This window comes from Dama dama, chromosome 3, assembly GCF_033118175.1.
Source record: "Dama dama isolate Ldn47 chromosome 3, ASM3311817v1, whole genome shotgun sequence".
In the NCBI taxonomy this organism is placed as follows: domain Eukaryota; kingdom Metazoa; phylum Chordata; class Mammalia; order Artiodactyla; family Cervidae; genus Dama; species Dama dama.
The window spans coordinates 54721689-54729129 of record NC_083683.1 but is presented as its reverse complement, the minus strand read 5'-3'; the positions used below and the strand labels follow the sequence as shown (position 1 = coordinate 54729129).

Here is a 7441-nt window from a genome sequence, read left to right as displayed (position 1 = left end):
CAGAGAGGCCTGGCATGCTGCGGTTCATGGGGTCACAAAAAGTAGGACACGACTGAGCGACTGAACTGAACTGAACTGATACAGTTAGTCACAAGTACAGTAGTTCTGGAGTTTTTGCCCATACACATGAGAGTTGTCTAAAACGTGTCTTCTTTATAGTAGTTAGACCCTGCCACCACTGTGCTTGGCTGAGTTCACAAATCTGTTGTAACCTGTAGTTTGCCTGTCACTTCTCTGGCTCTCCTCTCCTGCTAGGTTTTGTTTCCTGGCAGTAATTAAAACTTTCTGCAACTGTGATAGCTACTGTTGCTGCTGGAACCATCATAGCCACCTTGGTTTCATGGTTTGGCAAAGTATTGGCCTCCACTACCATAGGGGTCAGAACTTCTGCCTCCAAAGTTTCCTCCTTTCACGGAACCAAAATTTGAAGATTGATTGTTGTAACTGCCAAAATCATTGTCCAAAATTGCTTCCATTATTACCAAATCCATTATAGCCATCCCCACTGCCACCATATCCACCCCCCCACAGTTTCCACCAAACCCACTTCAATCACTGAAGTTTCCTCCATGACCAAAGTTGTCATTTCCACCAAAACCATCTCCACGACCACCACCAAAGTTTCCAGAACCACTTTCACCTCTTGGGCTGGATGAAGCACTAGCCATCTCTTGCTTACAGAGGGCTTTTCTAACTTCCCATTTGTGGCCCTTCACAGTGTGGTATTTCTGAATGACAATCTTGTCTATAGAGTTATGGTCATCAAAGGTTATAAAAGCAAAGCCTTGCTTTTTGCCACTGCCTCGGTCAGTCATGATTTCAATCACTTCAATTGTCCCATACGATTCAAAATAATCTCTCAAGTGAAGTCCTTCAGTGTCTTCTTTAATGCCACCAACAAAAATCTTTTACACAGTTATGTGGGTACCAGATCTTTGAGAACCTTCTTTTTGAGACGGCTCTCTTGGGTTCCACAACTCTTTCATCCACCTTGTGTGGCCTTACATTTTGGCATATGTGACAAACTGGAAGCTTCTGGAATGCTTGGTGTTTGGATGCCTCATTACCACAGTCTGTGAGTGTTCCCCATTACTCAAAATGGCTCCTCAGGCTCTCGTTGGTTGTGTCGAAGCCCGCTTCTCTGAGAAGAGCTTCTGCAGCTGTTTAGGTTCCTTGGGAGACTGACTTAGACATGATGGCAGCGGAGCCAGGGAGACTTCAACAGTGCTGACTCAGCTGCATCCATGGCTAGAAAGGAGTAACCTAACGAATGTATCTCTGAGAGAAAAAAAGTGTTAGTCGCTTAGTCATGTCCGGCTTTCCAGGCAAGAATACTCGAATGGGTTGCCATTCCCTTCCCCAGCGGAACTTTTCAACCCAGGGATCAAACCTTGGCCTCCTGCATTTCAGGCAGATTCTTTACCATCTGAGCCACCAGTTTTTAAATCAGCCAGTTTTTAAATCAGCATTTTTCAACATATAATGATAATGCACAGTGCACTTTTGTAATGTTTCACAGCATCCAAAATCAAGCTCTTTAAAGTGCTTGGAAGAAGCAGAACTTCTCAGAGAATAAAATGTTTGAGGAAAACATCCTCTCTAATTACATTAAAGAAACAAGCAGGAATATGGTGCTAACTTCATTATTTCTCCCCCAAAAGAAATTGAACTTGACTTCAGTTTTATTGGCAGACTTGATGTTTGTGAGTTTACTCACCAGCTCATTGATGTGAGCAATTGTATTTCGAGTAGACAAAAGTAATGAATACGGGGAAGAGGTGACAGTTGGGAAGTAGCAAACAGGACATTTTAGTCATTAAACCTGTATAGACTGTGTCAAGCTCTTTTCCCTGAATACCTCCAAGGACTTTACAACTGTTATCTATTAAATCCACCCGACCCTGATGCAAGAAGAATAATGGCATCACCACTTCGGTTTTGGAGTTAGAAAAAGAAATACCTCTAACAGAAAAAAAAGACGACTCCTCTTTACTGAATGAGCTAAGGACAGGGAAGAGCACAGAGCCTTGTTCCAAGGCAGTGGCCGCCAAACCTCAGACAGTGTCAGCTAGGTGACTTCAGATACACCAGTCACAGGGAAGAAAGGAGAGAGATTTAGCTAACATTCACCCAACTTTTGATAGTCTCAATTATCACATGTAACACGTTATCTTTCGTATCCCACGATATGTGACACTTGGTAGGTACTTCATGTTTTTTGGTTTTTGTTTTTTTTTTTGCATTTTTAACACTTTCATTGAGGCATACATGACATACTATAAAATTCACCCATTTAAATATGCAGAATGATTTTTAGTAAATTTATATGCATGCATGCTCAGTCACTGCAGTCATGTCCTACTTATTGTGACCCCATGAACTGTAGCCCGCCAAACTCCTCTGTCCATGGAATTCTCCAATCAAGAATACTGGAGTGAGTTACCATGCCCTTCTCCAAGGGATCTTCCCAACCCAGGGATTGAACTTTGCCTTCTGCAATGAGGTAAATTCTTTAACACTGAGCCACCAGGGAATCCCAAATTTATCTATCACCACATCCCAGATTTAGAAACTTTCTACCATTCCCCAAATTCTATTCTGTCCCTTTTTGTCAATTCCTTTTCCTTCCCCTAGTCCCAAGCAAACACTGATCTTTGCATTTTCTAGAAAGTTTGTATAAATTGAATAGTACACTATATAATATTTTGTGTCTGAATTCCTTCACTTTGTGTGTTCTTTAGGTTCATTCATGATTTTGCATGGAATAGTCTTTTTTTTTTTTTTTTTTGGATAGTATTTGGTCATATGAATATGCCACATTGTGTTTATTTCTTCACCAATTGGTTGACCCTGGACTGTTTTCATTTTTTGTTCATTATGAATGAAGTTCCTATGAACACTTGCATTACAGTTCTCATGAACATGTTATTTTTCTCCAGGATATATACCAAGGAATGACATTACTAGGTCAAATGACAATCATAAGTTTAGCATTGTTTTCCAAAACAACTGAACCATTTTGCATTACCACAAGCAATGTATGAGGGATCCAGTTTCTGTACATCTTCTCCAAGATTTAGTATTTTCAATGATTTTTTATTATAGTTAATTTAGTGGGTATATGTTTAGCTGTATATTACTGTATGTGTGTTTCATTGGTAGCTTTATGGACATATAATTAAGATACAATAAACTGAGTATGTTTGAAGTATATAATTTGTTAAGTTTTGACATATGTATACAACCGTAAAATAATCATCACAATCAAGATAACAAAGATATTCATCCCCAACAAAAGTTTAATTTTGCCCCTGGGTAATTCCTCCCTCACACATTGCCATCTCTAATCTGTATCCAGGAAATCACTGACCTGTTTTCTGTGAGTTAGTTACATTTTCTAGAATTTTGTATTTAAAAATTAATGTAGTACAAAAAAAAAGAAAAAAAATTAATGTACATTTTCACCTGGCTAATATCACCCAGCATAATCATTTTGAGATTTATTTATGCTACTGAGTCTATCATAATTCAATCTTCTTTATTGCTGAATAGTAGTCCATTGTGGGGACTGTAGTTTACAAATTTACCAATTAGAAAGCATTTAGGGTTATTTTTACCCAATTTTTGGCTATTACAAATAAAGCTTCTATGAACATTAAGTCTAAAACTTTGTTCATATGTTTACATTTCTCAAAAGTGAACATCAATACCTAGGTGTTGAATGGCTGGAACATAGCTGAGTGTATATGTAACTCTTTAAGAAATTGCTAAATTGTTTTCCAAAGTGTTCTCACCCAAGGTACTAGAATGCTAGTTATTCCATTCTCACCAACACCTGGTATAATCAATATTTTTTCATTTAAGGCATTCCAGTAAATGTGCAGTGATATATCACTGTGGTTTTATTCACATTTCTTAGTGACTACTGATGATGGGCTTCCCTGTGACTCAGTGGTAAAGAATCGACCTGTCAATGTGACAGACGTGGATTCAATCCCTGGATCGGATGATCCCCTGGAGAAGGAAATGGCAACACACTCCAGTATTCTTGCCTGGGAAATTCCATGGACAGAGAAGCCTGGTGGGCTACAGTCTATTGGGTTGCAAGAGTCAGGCATGACTTGGTGACTAAACAAACAAACAACAATGATGTTGAACATCTTTTCATGTCCCTTTATGAGAAATATTTGCAAACCAATATCAAGATCCTTAAGTTAGTCCCATCAGCAAAAGTCCTTTTTGCCATGAAAAGTAACATATTCACAGGTTCTGGGGACAAGGACATGTGCATATTTGGTTGGCGGGGGGCGGGGGGGAGGGGGACTGTTATTCTAACACACTTGGCATCCCATAAATTTTGGTATATTTTTGGTTGTGGTGATGGTTTAGTCACTAAGTCATGTCTGACTCTGGCAACCTCATGGACTGTAGCCCACCAAGCTCCTCTGTCAATGGGATTTTCCAGGCAAGAATACTGGAATGGGTTGCCAGTTCCTTCTCCAATGTTATATTTTAATTTTCATTCTATTCTAAATACTTTCTCATTTCCTTTTTGAAATCCTCTTTGACTCACAGGTTTTATTTAAAAGTGTACAATAATGTTCCAAATATTTATAAATTGCATTGCAAAATATCTGCTATAGATTTCTATTTATTATTATTTAATTTTTTATTATTATTACCTGTTATTAAATAACATTCTTTGTATGATCTAATCTTCTTAAATTTTTTGAGACTTGTTTTATGACCCAGAATTTCATCTGTCTTTGTAAATGTTCTAAGGGTGCTTGAAAACAATGTATATTCTGTTGTTCCTGGGTTCAGTGTCTTATAAATTAGGTCAAGTTGATTGATAGTGTTTGATATTCTTACTGATTTGCTATTCGTTTGATCAGCTATTGATATTAAATTTTGAAATCTCCAACTACAAATGTAAACTTGTCTATTTCTCCTTACAATTTTTATACCAAGTATTTTGAAGATCTATTATTAGATGTATAATATTTAAGATCACCCTTTGCTCTTAATGATTTGGTTCTTGTATAATCTTCAAGATACTTTTTATCTCTCACAATATATTTGTTTTAAAATCTATTTTATCTGATAGTAAAATAACCAGCCTGGGTTTCTTTGCTTCATGTTAAAATGACGTGTCTTTAGTAAAATAACCAGCCTGGGTTTCTTTGCTTCATGTTAAAATGACGTGTCTTTTTTTAATTTTTTAAATTTTAACCTATTTATGTCTTTATACTAAAGTTTATTTTTATAAGCAGCATATCATTAGATATTAAGTTTTATTCAACATTGCATTCACCTTTATTACTGGAATATTTAGACTATTTACAATCAATTTTATTACTAATATTACTGTGTTTAGATTGGTCATCTTGATATTTGTCTTTCATTTGTCCCATCTTTGTTCCCTTTTCCCCTTTATTTTCCTTTCTTTGGATCAAGTAATTTTTATAATTCCATCTTATCTCTTTTGTTAGTTTATTAGCTAGAGTTTTTATGTTAACATTAATGATTGCATCAAGATTTATAATACATTTTTACTTTATTAAAATCTACTGTCATGTGATATTAACTTTACATTTTGGTATAAGAACAATAAAGCAATATACCTTCCCTGTTTTTTGTGGTATTGTCATATGTTTCACTTTTACATAATCTATAAATATTACAGTAACTGTATTATTGTTATTTTGGTTTTGAACTGTAGATTATCTCCTAAAGTGTTTCTTCGTATAGATCCATCTTTCTGACTGATTATGTTTTTCTTGTGCTTAAAGGATTTCCATCAACATTTCTTGAAGAGAATGTCTGTCATTGAATTCTTTCAGCTTCTGTATGTCTAAAAAGGTCTTTATTCCACCTTCATTTTTTAAAGATTTATTGAGGTGTAATTTACATATATAAAGTTCACCCTTTATAAATGTAAAATTCAATATATTTGTAATTCAGTAAATTTGTAAAATTGTACAAGCATTCCAAGTGGTTTTGAATGTTTACATCATCAAAAAATTCTGTATTCATTTTCACAGTTAATCTCTGCTTTTTTCAGCTTCAGGCAATCACTAATTTGTTTTCTGCCTATAGATTTGTGCTTTCTAAGCATTTCAGAATGCTAGAATGGGATTCTAAAACATAGTCTTTTGCATCTGCCTTGCCTTACGTAACATAATGTTTCTGTGGTTCATCCATATTGTAGTAAGTGTAAGTAGTTTATACCTTTTTATTGCTAAATATTACTTCATTAAATATATATACCACATTTCATTCTTCCTTTCACTAATTGTTGACCATTTCGGTTGTTTCTGGTAATGACAAAGAATTTGTCTATGAACATTTGTGTACATGTCTTTGTGTTGACATATGTTATTTCTCTTAGGAATTGTTACCTTCATTTTTGAAACAGATTTTTACTGGGTGAAAAATTCTAAATTGACAGAGTCTCTTTTCTTCCATTATTTTAATGATGTTGCACCACTATCTTCTAACCTACATTCTTTCACAGGAAAAATCTGCTGTCATCTTTGACTTTGTTTCTTTCTATATGAAGTGGTCTGTTTTCCCTCTGGCTCCTTTTTAGGTTTTCTATTTGTCACTGGTGTTAAGCAATTTGATTTTGAAGTGTCAATGTAGTTTTTTTCATATTTCTTTTTGTTTCATGTCTGATAAATTTCCTCAATCTGTTTATACTTTTAATCAAATTTGGGGGCATTATTTCTTCAAACTTTTTTTTTTTCTATCTATATCTCTCACTCTCTTATCTCCATCAGCTCTGCTTCTCAGTAGTCCTAATGTCCACTATTTTTATTCCTTCTCATTTTCAGACACAGCCTTCCACTGACTGACCTCTCATCACAGACATTTACACCAACCAGATGGTGGTTTGTTCCTTTTCCTCTTCACATTAACACTCACTACACTATGCACTACATAAACATTGAGTGCTATAGACCTTTCAGCTGTTCAAAAATTGTACTAAAATTTATGACATAGTTAGCTTCGTTAACTATTGTTAACTATGCTGGTTATCATGAGAGACTGAGCCTTAGTTAACCCCAGTGACTTCTCCAAATGATAATAAGTGACACATTTTAAGAAAGAAGTACCTTAAGAGAATACTAAACACAGAACAACTAGTAGATCTGGGCAGAGAGGTGTGTAGGGTTGTCTTAAAGAAAGCATCACAGAACAGGTGACATTTGAATTGCATCATGAAGGAAGAATTAGAGTTTGTCAGACAAATAAGAAGGGAACTAACAGTCTAGGTAAAGAAAACACTGTGTTCAAGACTCAAAAAATGAAAGCATTAAATATCTTTTGTGTACAGTGAAAAATTTAAAAATTCTGTAATGTGCAGAAAGGTTATAAGAACAAGTTGTTGAAGGACTATTCCAAAGACAACAGTCTTATTAAATCCCTTTTAGAAAGC

General features: G+C 35.4%; 1 pseudogene; it reads right to left on the bottom strand.

Moving 5' to 3' along the window:
• Nucleotides 1-275: 275 nt before the first annotated feature.
• LOC133042439 (heterogeneous nuclear ribonucleoprotein A1-like) lies at nt 276-1064 on the bottom strand (annotated as a pseudogene).
• Nucleotides 1065-7441: the final 6377 nt, after the last annotated feature.